At 46.2% G+C, this 17,953-nt stretch overlaps 8 non-coding genes across 8 annotated transcripts; all 8 read left to right on the top strand.

Moving 5' to 3' along the window:
• Positions 1–749: 749 nt before the first annotated feature.
• Positions 750–940, top strand: LOC130313324 (U2 spliceosomal RNA). Its single transcript, XR_008861266.1, has one exon. It is a non-coding gene; the product is annotated as a U2 spliceosomal RNA (small nuclear RNA).
• A 2,087-nt stretch (positions 941–3,027) lies between these two features.
• On the top strand, positions 3,028–3,218 carry LOC130313322 (U2 spliceosomal RNA). Its single transcript, XR_008861264.1, has one exon. It is a non-coding gene; the product is annotated as a U2 spliceosomal RNA (small nuclear RNA).
• A 2,092-nt stretch (positions 3,219–5,310) lies between these two features.
• LOC130313321 (U2 spliceosomal RNA) lies at positions 5,311–5,501 on the top strand. Its single transcript, XR_008861263.1, has one exon. It is a non-coding gene; the product is annotated as a U2 spliceosomal RNA (small nuclear RNA).
• A 2,086-nt stretch (positions 5,502–7,587) lies between these two features.
• Positions 7,588–7,778, top strand: LOC130313320 (U2 spliceosomal RNA). Its single transcript, XR_008861262.1, has one exon. It is a non-coding gene; the product is annotated as a U2 spliceosomal RNA (small nuclear RNA).
• Positions 7,779–9,867: 2,089 nt separating this feature from the next.
• Positions 9,868–10,058, top strand: LOC130313319 (U2 spliceosomal RNA). Its single transcript, XR_008861261.1, has one exon. It is a non-coding gene; the product is annotated as a U2 spliceosomal RNA (small nuclear RNA).
• A 2,088-nt stretch (positions 10,059–12,146) lies between these two features.
• LOC130313318 (U2 spliceosomal RNA) lies at positions 12,147–12,337 on the top strand. Its single transcript, XR_008861260.1, has one exon. It is a non-coding gene; the product is annotated as a U2 spliceosomal RNA (small nuclear RNA).
• A 2,094-nt stretch (positions 12,338–14,431) lies between these two features.
• On the top strand, positions 14,432–14,622 carry LOC130313317 (U2 spliceosomal RNA). Its single transcript, XR_008861259.1, has one exon. It is a non-coding gene; the product is annotated as a U2 spliceosomal RNA (small nuclear RNA).
• A 2,091-nt stretch (positions 14,623–16,713) lies between these two features.
• On the top strand, positions 16,714–16,904 carry LOC130313316 (U2 spliceosomal RNA). Its single transcript, XR_008861258.1, has one exon. It is a non-coding gene; the product is annotated as a U2 spliceosomal RNA (small nuclear RNA).
• Positions 16,905–17,953: the final 1,049 nt, after the last annotated feature.

The following is a 17,953-nucleotide window of genomic DNA, read 5'->3' as shown; positions in this document are numbered from 1 at the left end:
TGTAAACAACATCTCTCCTTTGCTGTGTATGTGACTATGGAGCTGTTTGGTGATGTCGTCTATTATGGCCTTCATAGAAGCAACAGGAGATTGTTGCATCCATCTAGAACCCTCAGAACTACAGTGCTATGATGTCACTCACTTCCACAGGCCTTGCAGAGTGTAAACAACAACAACCCAGCTTTGTTGTGTATGTAACCATAGGGATTTGTGATGTCACCTAGAACCTTCACAGCAGCGACAGCTTTATGAGGAGCATCAGCACTGCTCTGCCTGAGCAGAACCATCACCGCCATAGGTTGTCAAATAACCCGGATTTAACCCACACAGGTAAGTCCAATGGGGTGCAGGCATGTCCTCTATGCTTACAGCTTCCCGTGGGTGTTGGTTTGATACCGTTTGGGGACAGCCAAGGAGGCATCTGCAGGCAACAAAGGTAGGTGTGTGCTTGTGTGTGTGTTTCCTATGCAGATCCTAAGCCCAGTGTCACATGCAAGTAGGAGGAGTAAGAAGGGTTCCTGGCAAATCCGGGTTATGGATTGCATTTAAAAAGGCCCCGTGGGAGTGCAATGGGCCCCTGTCTTGCTGCTTAGCAATAATGGTATGGGTTTAGGTTCTGCTGTGTGTACTGGTGGTTGACTGCCCCCCAGCCCAGAGTGTGCATGGAAAATTGTCTGGCAGCCTCCCTGACAGCAAGCAGTGATAGTGCCCATGAAGGGGACCTTGTTGGGCCCGCCCCTTTCACGGTTATCGCTTCTCGGCCTTTTGGCTAAGATCAAGTGTAGTATCTGTTCTTATCAGTTTAATATCTGATACGTCCCCTATCTGGGGACCATATATTAAATGGATTTTTGAGAACGGGGGCCGATTTCGAAGCTTGCTTCCGTCGCCCTATGCATTGACCCGATATGGCAGTATCTTCGGGTACAGTGCACCACCCCCTTACAGGGTTAAAAAGAAAGATTCCTACTTTCATTGCTACCTGCTTGCTGGCTAGCCAGCTAGCCAGCCCTGTGGGCCTTGCTGCTGCTGCAGCCAAAAAACAAAAGGTGGTGCTGCTGCTGCTTCTGCTGCTTCTGCTTCTGCTTGTGTCTGGCCCCTGTTGGAGCGTCCAGGCACAGGACTTCTGCTGCTGCTGACTAAATGGCCTCCTTAATTGGATCATTTGAGTAGCCAGCACACCTGTGCAGGTAGGGCATGACATGATAGGCAGCTGCCTTGATAGCGGGTGGGTGCTGAATGTTCCTAATTGACAAAATAAGATTAATGCTTATGAAGAAATATAAAATCTCATCCCTTCCCCAATATCGCGCCACACCCCTACCCCTTAATTCCCTGGTTGAACGTGATGGACATATGTCTTTTTTCGACCGTACTAACTATGTAACTATGTAACATAACATGGGGGGGGGGGGTCTCCTGGCTGTTCACACAGGTGTGTCATTGCTGTACATTGACCATGCATTGCTTCTGTGGTATTGCAAAGGCAAAGACAAATGCTTCCAGCCATCCATTGCACTAATGGATTGGTCATCAGCTGGCTGTCTATGTCCCGCATCAATATAGACCAAAGTACAGAGGGTTAGGCTATGCTATTGTGCACCTACCTGATGCATCAGAAGGTGCGAGGCCCTTGCTAAATTCTGTGCACAGACTTTGAGATCTATACTTTAGACTGTATCTAAACCTGCTCCAACATGGACTGACATTCTGGCCTACTTTCAGCCGATGCGACTTGTCTGTCGCTGAACAGTCGCTTTTTATGTATTCAGCACCTATGTATAATGTTGTAAAAATGCTCTAGAAGCTAAAGTCGCAGAAATGTCACACATATTTGGCCTGCAACTTTCTGTGCGACAAATTCAGACAGGAAAAATCAGTATAAATCCTTAGAAAATTATCCCCCAGTGTCTCCATCTGCTGGCGGTATTGAATAAGCATTGCTGCACTGATGGGGTATGCATTAGACGAAAAAAAAGAAGAAAAAGAAGAATAATACGCCCAGAAAAGAGGCGAAAAGGAGAAAAACGTAAAAAAACTTGAAAAAAAAGTAAGAGGAAGAGAAGGGAAAAAAAGGTGGAAATGGGTTTAAAAGTGATTTCGGCGGAGAAATATATATATATATATATATATATATATATATATATATATATACGCGCACACACACACATATATATAAACGTATTCTCCGTTGAGATATTGCAGCCGCTGCTGTGTCCAGGCCCAGGAGCCTTAGCACTGTGCTGTGATGTCACTCAATACCACTGACATCACTAGGTGTAAACAACATCTCTCCTTTGCTGTGTATGTGACTATGGAGCTGTTTGGTGATGTCGTCTATTATGGCCTTCATAGAAGCAACAGGAGATTGTTGCATCCATCTAGAACCCTCAGAACTACAGTGCTATGATGTCACTCACTTCCACAGGCCTTGCAGAGTGTAAACAACAACAACCCAGCTTTGTTGTGTATGTAACCATAGGGATTTGTGATGTCACCTAGAACCTTCACAGCAGCGACAGCTTTATGAGGAGCATCAGCACTGCTCTGCCTGAGCAGAACCATCACCGCCATAGGTTGTCAAATAACCCGGATTTAACCCACACAGGTAAGTCCAATGGGGTGCAGGCATGTCCTCTATGCTTACAGCTTCCCGTGGGTGTTGGTTTGATACCGTTTGGGGACAGCCAAGGAGGCATCTGCAGGCAACAAAGGTAGGTGTGTGCTTGTGTGTGTGTTTCCTATGCAGATCCTAAGCCCAGTGTCACATGCAAGTAGGAGGAGTAAGAAGGGTTCCTGGCAAATCCGGGTTATGGATTGCATTTAAAAAGGCCCCGTGGGAGTGCAATGGGCCCCTGTCTTGCTGCTTAGCAATAATGGTATGGGTTTAGGTTCTGCTGTGTGTACTGGTGGTTGACTGCCCCCCAGCCCAGAGTGTGCATGGAAAATTGTCTGGCAGCCTCCCTGACAGCAAGCAGTGATAGTGCCCATGAAGGGGACCTTGTTGGGCCCGCCCCTTTCACGGTTATCGCTTCTCGGCCTTTTGGCTAAGATCAAGTGTAGTATCTGTTCTTATCAGTTTAATATCTGATACGTCCCCTATCTGGGGACCATATATTAAATGGATTTTTGAGAACGGGGGCCGATTTCGAAGCTTGCTTCCGTCGCCCTATGCATTGACCCGATATGGCAGTATCTTCGGGTACAGTGCACCACCCCCTTACAGGGTTAAAAAGAAAGATTCCTACTTTCATTGCTACCTGCTTGCTGGCTAGCCAGCTAGCCAGCCCTGTGGGCCTTGCTGCTGCTGCAGCCAAAAAACAAAAGGTGGTGCTGCTGCTGCTTCTGCTGCTTCTGCTTCTGCTTGTGTCTGGCCCCTGTTGGAGCGTCCAGGCACAGGACTTCTGCTGCTGCTGACTAAATGGCCTCCTTAATTGGATCATTTGAGTAGCCAGCACACCTGTGCAGGTAGGGCATGACATGATAGGCAGCTGCCTTGATAGCGGGTGGGTGCTGAATGTTCCTAATTGACAAAATAAGATTAATGCTTATGAAGAAATATAAAATCTCATCCCTTCCCCAATATCGCGCCACACCCCTACCCCTTAATTCCCTGGTTGAACGTGATGGACATATGTCTTTTTTCGACCGTACTAACTATGTAACTATGTAACATAACATGGGGGGGGGGGTCTCCTGGCTGTTCACACAGGTGTGTCATTGCTGTACATTGACCATGCATTGCTTCTGTGGTATTGCAAAGGCAAAGACAAATGCTTCCAGCCATCCATTGCACTAATGGATTGGTCATCAGCTGGCTGTCTATGTCCCGCATCAATATAGACCAAAGTACAGAGGGTTAGGCTATGCTATTGTGCACCTACCTGATGCATCAGAAGGTGCGAGGCCCTTGCTAAATTTTGTGCACAGACTTTGAGATCTATACTTTAGACTGTATCTAAACCTGCTCCAACATGGACTGACATTCTGGCCTACTTTCAGCCGATGCGACTTGTCTGTCGCTGAACAGTCGCTTTTTATGTATTCAGCACCTATGTATAATGTTGTAAAAATGCTCTAGAAGCTAAAGTCGCAGAAATGTCACACATATTTGGCCTGCAACTTTCTGTGCGACAAATTCAGACAGGAAAAATCAGTATAAATCCTTAGAAAATTATCCCCCAGTGTCTCCATCTGCTGGCGGTATTGAATAAGCATTGCTGCACTGATGGGGTATGCATTAGACGAAAAAAAAGAAGAAAAAGAAGAATAATACGCCCAGAAAAGAGGCGAAAAGGAGAAAAACGTAAAAAAACGTGAAAAAAAAGTAAGAGGAAGAGAAGGGAAAAAAAGGTGGAAATGGGTTTAAAAGTGATTTCGGCGGAGAAATATATATATATATATATATATATATATATATATATATATATATATATACGCGCACACACACACATATATATAAACGTATTCTCCGTTGAGATATTGCAGCCGCTGCTGTGTCCAGGCCCAGGAGCCTTAGCACTGTGCTGTGATGTCACTCAATACCACTGACATCACTAGGTGTAAACAACATCTCTCCTTTGCTGTGTATGTGACTATGGAGCTGTTTGGTGATGTCGTCTATTATGGCCTTCATAGAAGCAACAGGAGATTGTTGCATCCATCTAGAACCCTCAGAACTACAGTGCTATGATGTCACTCACTTCCACAGGCCTTGCAGAGTGTAAACAACAACAACCCAGCTTTGTTGTGTATGTAACCATAGGGATTTGTGATGTCACCTAGAACCTTCACAGCAGCGACAGCTTTATGAGGAGCATCAGCACTGCTCTGCCTGAGCAGAACCATCACCGCCATAGGTTGTCAAATAACCCGGATTTAACCCACACAGGTAAGTCCAATGGGGTGCAGGCATGTCCTCTATGCTTACAGCTTCCCGTGGGTGTTGGTTTGATACCGTTTGGGGACAGCCAAGGAGGCATCTGCAGGCAACAAAGGTAGGTGTGTGCTTGTGTGTGTGTTTCCTATGCAGATCCTAAGCCCAGTGTCACATGCAAGTAGGAGGAGTAAGAAGGGTTCCTGGCAAATCCGGGTTATGGATTGCATTTAAAAAGGCCCCGTGGGAGTGCAATGGGCCCCTGTCTTGCTGCTTAGCAATAATGGTATGGGTTTAGGTTCTGCTGTGTGTACTGGTGGTTGACTGCCCCCCAGCCCAGAGTGTGCATGGAAAATTGTCTGGCAGCCTCCCTGACAGCAAGCAGTGATAGTGCCCATGAAGGGGACCTTGTTGGGCCCGCCCCTTTCACGGTTATCGCTTCTCGGCCTTTTGGCTAAGATCAAGTGTAGTATCTGTTCTTATCAGTTTAATATCTGATACGTCCCCTATCTGGGGACCATATATTAAATGGATTTTTGAGAACGGGGGCCGATTTCGAAGCTTGCTTCCGTCGCCCTATGCATTGACCCGATATGGCAGTATCTTCGGGTACAGTGCACCACCCCCTTACAGGGTTAAAAAGAAAGATTCCTACTTTCATTGCTACCTGCTTGCTGGCTAGCCAGCTAGCCAGCCCTGTGGGCCTTGCTGCTGCTGCAGCCAAAAAACAAAAGGTGGTGCTGCTGCTGCTTCTGCTGCTTCTGCTTCTGCTTGTGTCTGGCCCCTGTTGGAGCGTCCAGGCACAGGACTTCTGCTGCTGCTGACTAAATGGCCTCCTTAATTGGATCATTTGAGTAGCCAGCACACCTGTGCAGGTAGGGCATGACATGATAGGCAGCTGCCTTGATAGCGGGTGGGTGCTGAATGTTCCTAATTGACAAAATAAGATTAATGCTTATGAAGAAATATAAAATCTCATCCCTTCCCCAATATCGCGCCACACCCCTACCCCTTAATTCCCTGGTTGAACGTGATGGACATATGTCTTTTTTCGACCGTACTAACTATGTAACTATGTAACATAACATGGGGGGGGGGGTCTCCTGGCTGTTCACACAGGTGTGTCATTGCTGTACATTGACCATGCATTGCTTCTGTGGTATTGCAAAGGCAAAGACAAATGCTTCCAGCCATCCATTGCACTAATGGATTGGTCATCAGCTGGCTGTCTATGTCCCGCATCAATATAGACCAAAGTACAGAGGGTTAGGCTATGCTATTGTGCACCTACCTGATGCATCAGAAGGTGCGAGGCCCTTGCTAAATTCTGTGCACAGACTTTGAGATCTATACTTTAGACTGTATCTAAACCTGCTCCAACATGGACTGACATTCTGGCCTACTTTCAGCCGATGCGACTTGTCTGTCGCTGAACAGTCGCTTTTTATGTATTCAGCACCTATGTATAATGTTGTAAAAATGCTCTAGAAGCTAAAGTCGCAGAAATGTCACACATATTTGGCCTGCAACTTTCTGTGCGACAAATTCAGACAGGAAAAATCAGTATAAATCCTTAGAAAATTATCCCCCAGTGTCTCCATCTGCTGGCGGTATTGAATAAGCATTGCTGCACTGATGGGGTATGCATTAGACGAAAAAAAAGAAGAAAAAGAAGAATAATACGCCCAGAAAAGAGGCGAAAAGGAGAAAAACGTAAAAAAACGTGAAAAAAAAGTAAGAGGAAGAGAAGGGAAAAAAAGGTGGAAATGGGTTTAAAAGTGATTTCGGCGGAGAAATATATATATATATATATATATATATATATATATATATATATACGCGCACACACACACATATATATAAACGTATTCTCCGTTGAGATATTGCAGCCGCTGCTGTGTCCAGGCCCAGGAGCCTTAGCACTGTGCTGTGATGTCACTCAATACCACTGACATCACTAGGTGTAAACAACATCTCTCCTTTGCTGTGTATGTGACTATGGAGCTGTTTGGTGATGTCGTCTATTATGGCCTTCATAGAAGCAACAGGAGATTGTTGCATCCATCTAGAACCCTCAGAACTACAGTGCTATGATGTCACTCACTTCCACAGGCCTTGCAGAGTGTAAACAACAACAACCCAGCTTTGTTGTGTATGTAACCATAGGGATTTGTGATGTCACCTAGAACCTTCACAGCAGCGACAGCTTTATGAGGAGCATCAGCACTGCTCTGCCTGAGCAGAACCATCACCGCCATAGGTTGTCAAATAACCCGGATTTAACCCACACAGGTAAGTCCAATGGGGTGCAGGCATGTCCTCTATGCTTACAGCTTCCCGTGGGTGTTGGTTTGATACCGTTTGGGGACAGCCAAGGAGGCATCTGCAGGCAACAAAGGTAGGTGTGTGCTTGTGTGTGTGTTTCCTATGCAGATCCTAAGCCCAGTGTCACATGCAAGTAGGAGGAGTAAGAAGGGTTCCTGGCAAATCCGGGTTATGGATTGCATTTAAAAAGGCCCCGTGGGAGTGCAATGGGCCCCTGTCTTGCTGCTTAGCAATAATGGTATGGGTTTAGGTTCTGCTGTGTGTACTGGTGGTTGACTGCCCCCCAGCCCAGAGTGTGCATGGAAAATTGTCTGGCAGCCTCCCTGACAGCAAGCAGTGATAGTGCCCATGAAGGGGACCTTGTTGGGCCCGCCCCTTTCACGGTTATCGCTTCTCGGCCTTTTGGCTAAGATCAAGTGTAGTATCTGTTCTTATCAGTTTAATATCTGATACGTCCCCTATCTGGGGACCATATATTAAATGGATTTTTGAGAACGGGGGCCGATTTCGAAGCTTGCTTCCGTCGCCCTATGCATTGACCCGATATGGCAGTATCTTCGGGTACAGTGCACCACCCCCTTACAGGGTTAAAAAGAAAGATTCCTACTTTCATTGCTACCTGCTTGCTGGCTAGCCAGCTAGCCAGCCCTGTGGGCCTTGCTGCTGCTGCAGCCAAAAAACAAAAGGTGGTGCTGCTGCTGCTTCTGCTGCTTCTGCTTCTGCTTGTGTCTGGCCCCTGTTGGAGCGTCCAGGCACAGGACTTCTGCTGCTGCTGACTAAATGGCCTCCTTAATTGGATCATTTGAGTAGCCAGCACACCTGTGCAGGTAGGGCATGACATGATAGGCAGCTGCCTTGATAGCGGGTGGGTGCTGAATGTTCCTAATTGACAAAATAAGATTAATGCTTATGAAGAAATATAAAATCTCATCCCTTCCCCAATATCGCGCCACACCCCTACCCCTTAATTCCCTGGTTGAACGTGATGGACATATGTCTTTTTTCGACCGTACTAACTATGTAACTATGTAACATAACATGGGGGGGGGGGGTCTCCTGGCTGTTCACACAGGTGTGTCATTGCTGTACATTGACCATGCATTGCTTCTGTGGTATTGCAAAGGCAAAGACAAATGCTTCCAGCCATCCATTGCACTAATGGATTGGTCATCAGCTGGCTGTCTATGTCCCGCATCAATATAGACCAAAGTACAGAGGGTTAGGCTATGCTATTGTGCACCTACCTGATGCATCAGAAGGTGCGAGGCCCTTGCTAAATTCTGTGCACAGACTTTGAGATCTATACTTTAGACTGTATCTAAACCTGCTCCAACATGGACTGACATTCTGGCCTACTTTCAGCCGATGCGACTTGTCTGTCGCTGAACAGTCGCTTTTTATGTATTCAGCACCTATGTATAATGTTGTAAAAATGCTCTAGAAGCTAAAGTCGCAGAAATGTCACACATATTTGGCCTGCAACTTTCTGTGCGACAAATTCAGACAGGAAAAATCAGTATAAATCCTTAGAAAATTATCCCCCAGTGTCTCCATCTGCTGGCGGTATTGAATAAGCATTGCTGCACTGATGGGGTATGCATTAGACGAAAAAAAAGAAGAAAAAGAAGAATAATACGCCCAGAAAAGAGGCGAAAAGGAGAAAAACGTAAAAAAACGTGAAAAAAAAGTAAGAGGAAGAGAAGGGAAAAAAAGGTGGAAATGGGTTTAAAAGTGATTTCGGCGGAGAAATATATATATATATATATATATATATATATATATATATATATATACGCGCACACACACACATATATATAAACGTATTCTCCGTTGAGATATTGCAGCCGCTGCTGTGTCCAGGCCCAGGAGCCTTAGCACTGTGCTGTGATGTCACTCAATACCACTGACATCACTAGGTGTAAACAACATCTCTCCTTTGCTGTGTATGTGACTATGGAGCTGTTTGGTGATGTCGTCTATTATGGCCTTCATAGAAGCAACAGGAGATTGTTGCATCCATCTAGAACCCTCAGAACTACAGTGCTATGATGTCACTCACTTCCACAGGCCTTGCAGAGTGTAAACAACAACAACCCAGCTTTGTTGTGTATGTAACCATAGGGATTTGTGATGTCACCTAGAACCTTCACAGCAGCGACAGCTTTATGAGGAGCATCAGCACTGCTCTGCCTGAGCAGAACCATCACCGCCATAGGTTGTCAAATAACCCGGATTTAACCCACACAGGTAAGTCCAATGGGGTGCAGGCATGTCCTCTATGCTTACAGCTTCCCGTGGGTGTTGGTTTGATACCGTTTGGGGACAGCCAAGGAGGCATCTGCAGGCAACAAAGGTAGGTGTGTGCTTGTGTGTGTGTTTCCTATGCAGATCCTAAGCCCAGTGTCACATGCAAGTAGGAGGAGTAAGAAGGGTTCCTGGCAAATCCGGGTTATGGATTGCATTTAAAAAGGCCCCGTGGGAGTGCAATGGGCCCCTGTCTTGCTGCTTAGCAATAATGGTATGGGTTTAGGTTCTGCTGTGTGTACTGGTGGTTGACTGCCCCCCAGCCCAGAGTGTGCATGGAAAATTGTCTGGCAGCCTCCCTGACAGCAAGCAGTGATAGTGCCCATGAAGGGGACCTTGTTGGGCCCGCCCCTTTCACGGTTATCGCTTCTCGGCCTTTTGGCTAAGATCAAGTGTAGTATCTGTTCTTATCAGTTTAATATCTGATACGTCCCCTATCTGGGGACCATATATTAAATGGATTTTTGAGAACGGGGGCCGATTTCGAAGCTTGCTTCCGTCGCCCTATGCATTGACCCGATATGGCAGTATCTTCGGGTACAGTGCACCACCCCCTTACAGGGTTAAAAAGAAAGATTCCTACTTTCATTGCTACCTGCTTGCTGGCTAGCCAGCTAGCCAGCCCTGTGGGCCTTGCTGCTGCTGCAGCCAAAAAACAAAAGGTGGTGCTGCTGCTGCTTCTGCTGCTTCTGCTTCTGCTTGTGTCTGGCCCCTGTTGGAGCGTCCAGGCACAGGACTTCTGCTGCTGCTGACTAAATGGCCTCCTTAATTGGATCATTTGAGTAGCCAGCACACCTGTGCAGGTAGGGCATGACATGATAGGCAGCTGCCTTGATAGCGGGTGGGTGCTGAATGTTCCTAATTGACAAAATAAGATTAATGCTTATGAAGAAATATAAAATCTCATCCCTTCCCCAATATCGCGCCACACCCCTACCCCTTAATTCCCTGGTTGAACGTGATGGACATATGTCTTTTTTCGACCGTACTAACTATGTAACTATGTAACATAACATGGGGGGGGGGGGTCTCCTGGCTGTTCACACAGGTGTGTCATTGCTGTACATTGACCATGCATTGCTTCTGTGGTATTGCAAAGGCAAAGACAAATGCTTCCAGCCATCCATTGCACTAATGGATTGGTCATCAGCTGGCTGTCTATGTCCCGCATCAATATAGACCAAAGTACAGAGGGTTAGGCTATGCTATTGTGCACCTACCTGATGCATCAGAAGGTGCGAGGCCCTTGCTAAATTCTGTGCACAGACTTTGAGATCTATACTTTAGACTGTATCTAAACCTGCTCCAACATGGACTGACATTCTGGCCTACTTTCAGCCGATGCGACTTGTCTGTCGCTGAACAGTCGCTTTTTATGTATTCAGCACCTATGTATAATGTTGTAAAAATGCTCTAGAAGCTAAAGTCGCAGAAATGTCACACATATTTGGCCTGCAACTTTCTGTGCGACAAATTCAGACAGGAAAAATCAGTATAAATCCTTAGAAAATTATCCCCCAGTGTCTCCATCTGCTGGCGGTATTGAATAAGCATTGCTGCACTGATGGGGTATGCATTAGACGAAAAAAAAGAAGAAAAAGAAGAATAATACGCCCAGAAAAGAGGCGAAAAGGAGAAAAACGTAAAAAAACGTGAAAAAAAAGTAAGAGGAAGAGAAGGGAAAAAAAGGTGGAAATGGGTTTAAAAGTGATTTCGGCGGAGAATATATATATATATATATATATATATATATATATATATATATATACGCGCACACACACACATATATATAAACGTATTCTCCGTTGAGATATTGCAGCCGCTGCTGTGTCCAGGCCCAGGAGCCTTAGCACTGTGCTGTGATGTCACTCAATACCACTGACATCACTAGGTGTAAACAACATCTCTCCTTTGCTGTGTATGTGACTATGGAGCTGTTTGGTGATGTCGTCTATTATGGCCTTCATAGAAGCAACAGGAGATTGTTGCATCCATCTAGAACCCTCAGAACTACAGTGCTATGATGTCACTCACTTCCACAGGCCTTGCAGAGTGTAAACAACAACAACCCAGCTTTGTTGTGTATGTAACCATAGGGATTTGTGATGTCACCTAGAACCTTCACAGCAGCGACAGCTTTATGAGGAGCATCAGCACTGCTCTGCCTGAGCAGAACCATCACCGCCATAGGTTGTCAAATAACCCGGATTTAACCCACACAGGTAAGTCCAATGGGGTGCAGGCATGTCCTCTATGCTTACAGCTTCCCGTGGGTGTTGGTTTGATACCGTTTGGGGACAGCCAAGGAGGCATCTGCAGGCAACAAAGGTAGGTGTGTGCTTGTGTGTGTGTTTCCTATGCAGATCCTAAGCCCAGTGTCACATGCAAGTAGGAGGAGTAAGAAGGGTTCCTGGCAAATCCGGGTTATGGATTGCATTTAAAAAGGCCCCGTGGGAGTGCAATGGGCCCCTGTCTTGCTGCTTAGCAATAATGGTATGGGTTTAGGTTCTGCTGTGTGTACTGGTGGTTGACTGCCCCCCAGCCCAGAGTGTGCATGGAAAATTGTCTGGCAGCCTCCCTGACAGCAAGCAGTGATAGTGCCCATGAAGGGGACCTTGTTGGGCCCGCCCCTTTCACGGTTATCGCTTCTCGGCCTTTTGGCTAAGATCAAGTGTAGTATCTGTTCTTATCAGTTTAATATCTGATACGTCCCCTATCTGGGGACCATATATTAAATGGATTTTTGAGAACGGGGGCCGATTTCGAAGCTTGCTTCCGTCGCCCTATGCATTGACCCGATATGGCAGTATCTTCGGGTACAGTGCACCACCCCCTTACAGGGTTAAAAAGAAAGATTCCTACTTTCATTGCTACCTGCTTGCTGGCTAGCCAGCTAGCCAGCCCTGTGGGCCTTGCTGCTGCTGCAGCCAAAAAACAAAAGGTGGTGCTGCTGCTGCTTCTGCTGCTTCTGCTTCTGCTTGTGTCTGGCCCCTGTTGAGAGCGTCCAGGCACAGGACTTCTGCTGCTGCTGACTAAATGGCCTCCTTAATTGGATCATTTGAGTAGCCAGCACACCTGTGCAGGTAGGGCATGACATGATAGGCAGCTGCCTTGATAGCGGGTGGGTGCTGAATGTTCCTAATTGACAAAATAAGATTAATGCTTATGAAGAAATATAAAATCTCATCCCTTCCCCAATATCGCGCCACACCCCTACCCCTTAATTCCCTGGTTGAACGTTGAACGTGATGGACATATGTCTTTTTTCGACCGTACTAACTATGTAACTATGTAACATAACATGGGGGGGGGGGGGTCTCCTGGCTGTTCACACAGGTGTGTCATTGCTGTACATTGACCATGCATTGCTTCTGTGGTATTGCAAAGGCAAAGACAAATGCTTCCAGCCATCCATTGCACTAATGGATTGGTCATCAGCTGGCTGTCTATGTCCCGCATCAATATAGACCAAAGTACAGAGGGTTAGGCTATGCTATTGTGCACCTACCTGATGCATCAGAAGGTGCGAGGCCCTTGCTAAATTCTGTGCACAGACTTTGAGATCTATACTTTAGACTGTATCTAAACCTGCTCCAACATGGACTGACATTCTGGCCTACTTTCAGCCGATGCGACTTGTCTGTCGCTGAACAGTCGCTTTTTATGTATTCAGCACCTATGTATAATGTTGTAAAAATGCTCTAGAAGCTAAAGTCGCAGAAATGTCACACATATTTGGCCTGCAACTTTCTGTGCGACAAATTCAGACAGGAAAAATCAGTATAAATCCTTAGAAAATTATCCCCCAGTGTCTCCATCTGCTGGCGGTATTGAATAAGCATTGCTGCACTGATGGGGTATGCATTAGACGAAAAAAAAGAAGAAAAAGAAGAATAATACGCCCAGAAAAGAGGCGAAAAGGAGAAAAACGTAAAAAAACGTGAAAAAAAAGTAAGAGGAAGAGAAGGGAAAAAAAGGTGGAAATGGGTTTAAAAGTGATTTCGGCGGAGAAATATATATATATATATATATATATATATATATATATATATACGCGCACACACACACATATATATAAACGTATTCTCCGTTGAGATATTGCAGCCGCTGCTGTGTCCAGGCCCAGGAGCCTTAGCACTGTGCTGTGATGTCACTCAATACCACTGACATCACTAGGTGTAAACAACATCTCTCCTTTGCTGTGTATGTGACTATGGAGCTGTTTGGTGATGTCGTCTATTATGGCCTTCATAGAAGCAACAGGAGATTGTTGCATCCATCTAGAACCCTCAGAACTACAGTGCTATGATGTCACTCACTTCCACAGGCCTTGCAGAGTGTAAACAACAACAACCCAGCTTTGTTGTGTATGTAACCATAGGGATTTGTGATGTCACCTAGAACCTTCACAGCAGCGACAGCTTTATGAGGAGCATCAGCACTGCTCTGCCTGAGCAGAACCATCACCGCCATAGGTTGTCAAATAACCCGGATTTAACCCACACAGGTAAGTCCAATGGGGTGCAGGCATGTCCTCTATGCTTACAGCTTCCCGTGGGTGTTGGTTTGATACCGTTTGGGGACAGCCAAGGAGGCATCTGCAGGCAACAAAGGTAGGTGTGTGCTTGTGTGTGTGTTTCCTATGCAGATCCTAAGCCCAGTGTCACATGCAAGTAGGAGGAGTAAGAAGGGTTCCTGGCAAATCCGGGTTATGGATTGCATTTAAAAAGGCCCCGTGGGAGTGCAATGGGCCCCTGTCTTGCTGCTTAGCAATAATGGTATGGGTTTAGGTTCTGCTGTGTGTACTGGTGGTTGACTGCCCCCCAGCCCAGAGTGTGCATGGAAAATTGTCTGGCAGCCTCCCTGACAGCAAGCAGTGATAGTGCCCATGAAGGGGACCTTGTTGGGCCCGCCCCTTTCACGGTTATCGCTTCTCGGCCTTTTGGCTAAGATCAAGTGTAGTATCTGTTCTTATCAGTTTAATATCTGATACGTCCCCTATCTGGGGACCATATATTAAATGGATTTTTGAGAACGGGGGCCGATTTCGAAGCTTGCTTCCGTCGCCCTATGCATTGACCCGATATGGCAGTATCTTCGGGTACAGTGCACCACCCCCTTACAGGGTTAAAAAGAAAGATTCCTACTTTCATTGCTACCTGCTTGCTGGCTAGCCAGCTAGCCAGCCCTGTGGGCCTTGCTGCTGCTGCAGCCAAAAAACAAAAGGTGGTGCTGCTGCTGCTTCTGCTGCTTCTGCTTCTGCTTGTGTCTGGCCCCTGTTGGAGCGTCCAGGCACAGGACTTCTGCTGCTGCTGACTAAATGGCCTCCTTAATTGGATCATTTGAGTAGCCAGCACACCTGTGCAGGTAGGGCATGACATGATAGGCAGCTGCCTTGATAGCGGGTGGGTGCTGAATGTTCCTAATTGACAAAATAAGATTAATGCTTATGAAGAAATATAAAATCTCATCCCTTCCCCAATATCGCGCCACACCCCTACCCCTTAATTCCCTGGTTGAACGTGATGGACATATGTCTTTTTTCGACCGTACTAACTATGTAACTATGTAACATAACATGGGGGGGGGGGGTCTCCTGGCTGTTCACACAGGTGTGTCATTGCTGTACATTGACCATGCATTGCTTCTGTGGTATTGCAAAGGCAAAGACACAAATGCTTCCAGCCATCCATTGCACTAATGGATTGGTCATCAGCTGGCTGTCTATGTCCCGCATCAATATAGACCAAAGTACAGAGGGTTAGGCTATGCTATTGTGCACCTACCTGATGCATCAGAAGGTGCGAGGCCCTTGCTAAATTCTGTGCACAGACTTTGAGATCTATACTTTAGACTGTATCTAAACCTGCTCCAACATGGACTGACATTCTGGCCTACTTTCAGCCGATGCGACTTGTCTGTCGCTGAACAGTCGCTTTTTATGTATTCAGCACCTATGTATAATGTTGTAAAAATGCTCTAGAAGCTAAAGTCGCAGAAATGTCACACATATTTGGCCTGCAACTTTCTGTGCGACAAATTCAGACAGGAAAAATCAGTATAAATCCTTAGAAAATTATCCCCCAGTGTCTCCATCTGCTGGCGGTATTGAATAAGCATTGCTGCACTGATGGGGTATGCATTAGACGAAAAAAAAGAAGAAAAAGAAGAATAATACGCCCAGAAAAGAGGCGAAAAGGAGAAAAACGTAAAAAAACGTGAAAAAAAAGTAAGAGGAAGAGAAGGGAAAAAAAGGTGGAAATGGGTTTAAAAGTGATTTCGGCGGAGAAATATATATATATATATATATATATATATATATATATATATATATACGCGCACACACACACATATATATAAACGTATTCTCCGTTGAGATATTGCAGCCGCTGCTGTGTCCAGGCCCAGGAGCCTTAGCACTGTGCTGTGATGTCACTCAATACCACTGACATCACTAGGTGTAAACAACATCTCTCCTTTGCTGTGTATGTGACTATGGAGCTGTTTGGTGATGTCGTCTATTATGGCCTTCATAGAAGCAACAGGAGATTGTTGCATCCATCTAGAACCCTCAGAACTACAGTGCTATGATGTCACTCACTTCCACAGGCCTTGCAGAGTGTAAACAACAACAACCCAGCTTTGTTGTGTATGTAACCATAGGGATTTGTGATGTCACCTAGAACCTTCACAGCAGCGACAGCTTTATGAGGAGCATCAGCACTGCTCTGCCTGAGCAGAACCATCACCGCCATAGGTTGTCAAATAACCCGGATTTAACCCACACAGGTAAGTCCAATGGGGTGCAGGCATGTCCTCTATGCTTACAGCTTCCCGTGGGTGTTGGTTTGATACCGTTTGGGGACAGCCAAGGAGGCATCTGCAGGCAACAAAGGTAGGTGTGTGCTTGTGTGTGTGTTTCCTATGCAGATCCTAAGCCCAGTGTCACATGCAAGTAGGAGGAGTAAGAAGGGTTCCTGGCAAATCCGGGTTATGGATTGCATTTAAAAAGGCCCCGTGGGAGTGCAATGGGCCCCTGTCTTGCTGCTTAGCAATAATGGTATGGGTTTAGGTTCTGCTGTGTGTACTGGTGGTTGACTGCCCCCCAGCCCAGAGTGTGCATGGAAAATTGTCTGGCAGCCTCCCTGACAGCAAGCAGTGATAGTGCCCATGAAGGGGACCTTGTTGGGCCCGCCCCTTTCACGGTTATCGCTTCTCGGCCTTTTGGCTAAGATCAAGTGTAGTATCTGTTCTTATCAGTTTAATATCTGATACGTCCCCTATCTGGGGACCATATATTAAATGGATTTTTGAGAACGGGGGCCGATTTCGAAGCTTGCTTCCGTCGCCCTATGCATTGACCCGATATGGCAGTATCTTCGGGTACAGTGCACCACCCCCTTACAGGGTTAAAAAGAAAGATTCCTACTTTCATTGCTACCTGCTTGCTGGCTAGCCAGCTAGCCAGCCCTGTGGGCCTTGCTGCTGCTGCAGCCAAAAAACAAAAGGTGGTGCTGCTGCTGCTTCTGCTGCTTCTGCTTCTGCTTGTGTCTGGCCCCTGTTGGAGCGTCCAGGCACAGGACTTCTGCTGCTGCTGACTAAATGGCCTCCTTAATTGGATCATTTGAGTAGCCAGCACACCTGTGCAGGTAGGGCATGACATGATAGGCAGCTGCCTTGATAGCGGGTGGGTGCTGAATGTTCCTAATTGACAAAATAAGATTAATGCTTATGAAGAAATATAAAATCTCATCCCTTCCCCAATATCGCGCCACACCCCTACCCCTTAATTCCCTGGTTGAACGTGATGGACATATGTCTTTTTTCGACCGTACTAACTATGTAACTATGTAACATAACATGGGGGGGGGGGGGTCTCCTGGCTGTTCACACAGGTGTGTCATTGCTGTACATTGACCATGCATTGCTTCTGTGGTATTGCAAAGGCAAAGACAAATGCTTCCAGCCATCCATTGCACTAATGGATTGGTCATCAGCTGGCTGTCTATGTCCCGCATCAATATAGACCAAAGTACAGAGGGTTAGGCTATGCTATTGTGCACCTACCTGATGCATCAGAAGGTGCGAGGCCCTTGCTAAATTCTGTGCACAGACTTTGAGATCTATACTTTAGACTGTATCTAAACCTGCTCCAACATGGACTGACATTCTGGCCTACTTTCAGCCGATGCGACTTGTCTGTCGCTGAACAGTCGCTTTTTATGTATTCAGCACCTATGTATAATGTTGTAAAAATGCTCTAGAAGCTAAAGTCGCAGAAATGTCACACATATTTGGCCTGCAACTTTCTGTGCGACAAATTCAGACAGGAAAAATCAGTATAAATCCTTAGAAAATTATCCCCCAGTGTCTCCATCTGCTGGCGGTATTGAATAAGCATTGCTGCACTGATGGGGTATGCATTAGACAAAAAAAAAGAAGAAAAAG

The sequence above is a fragment of the Hyla sarda genome, unplaced genomic scaffold, assembly GCF_029499605.1.
Source record: "Hyla sarda isolate aHylSar1 unplaced genomic scaffold, aHylSar1.hap1 scaffold_1753, whole genome shotgun sequence".
Lineage (NCBI taxonomy): Eukaryota > Metazoa > Chordata > Amphibia > Anura > Hylidae > Hyla > Hyla sarda.
Note: the sequence above shows the minus strand (reverse complement) of the source record. Positions and strands in the feature narration are given on the sequence as shown.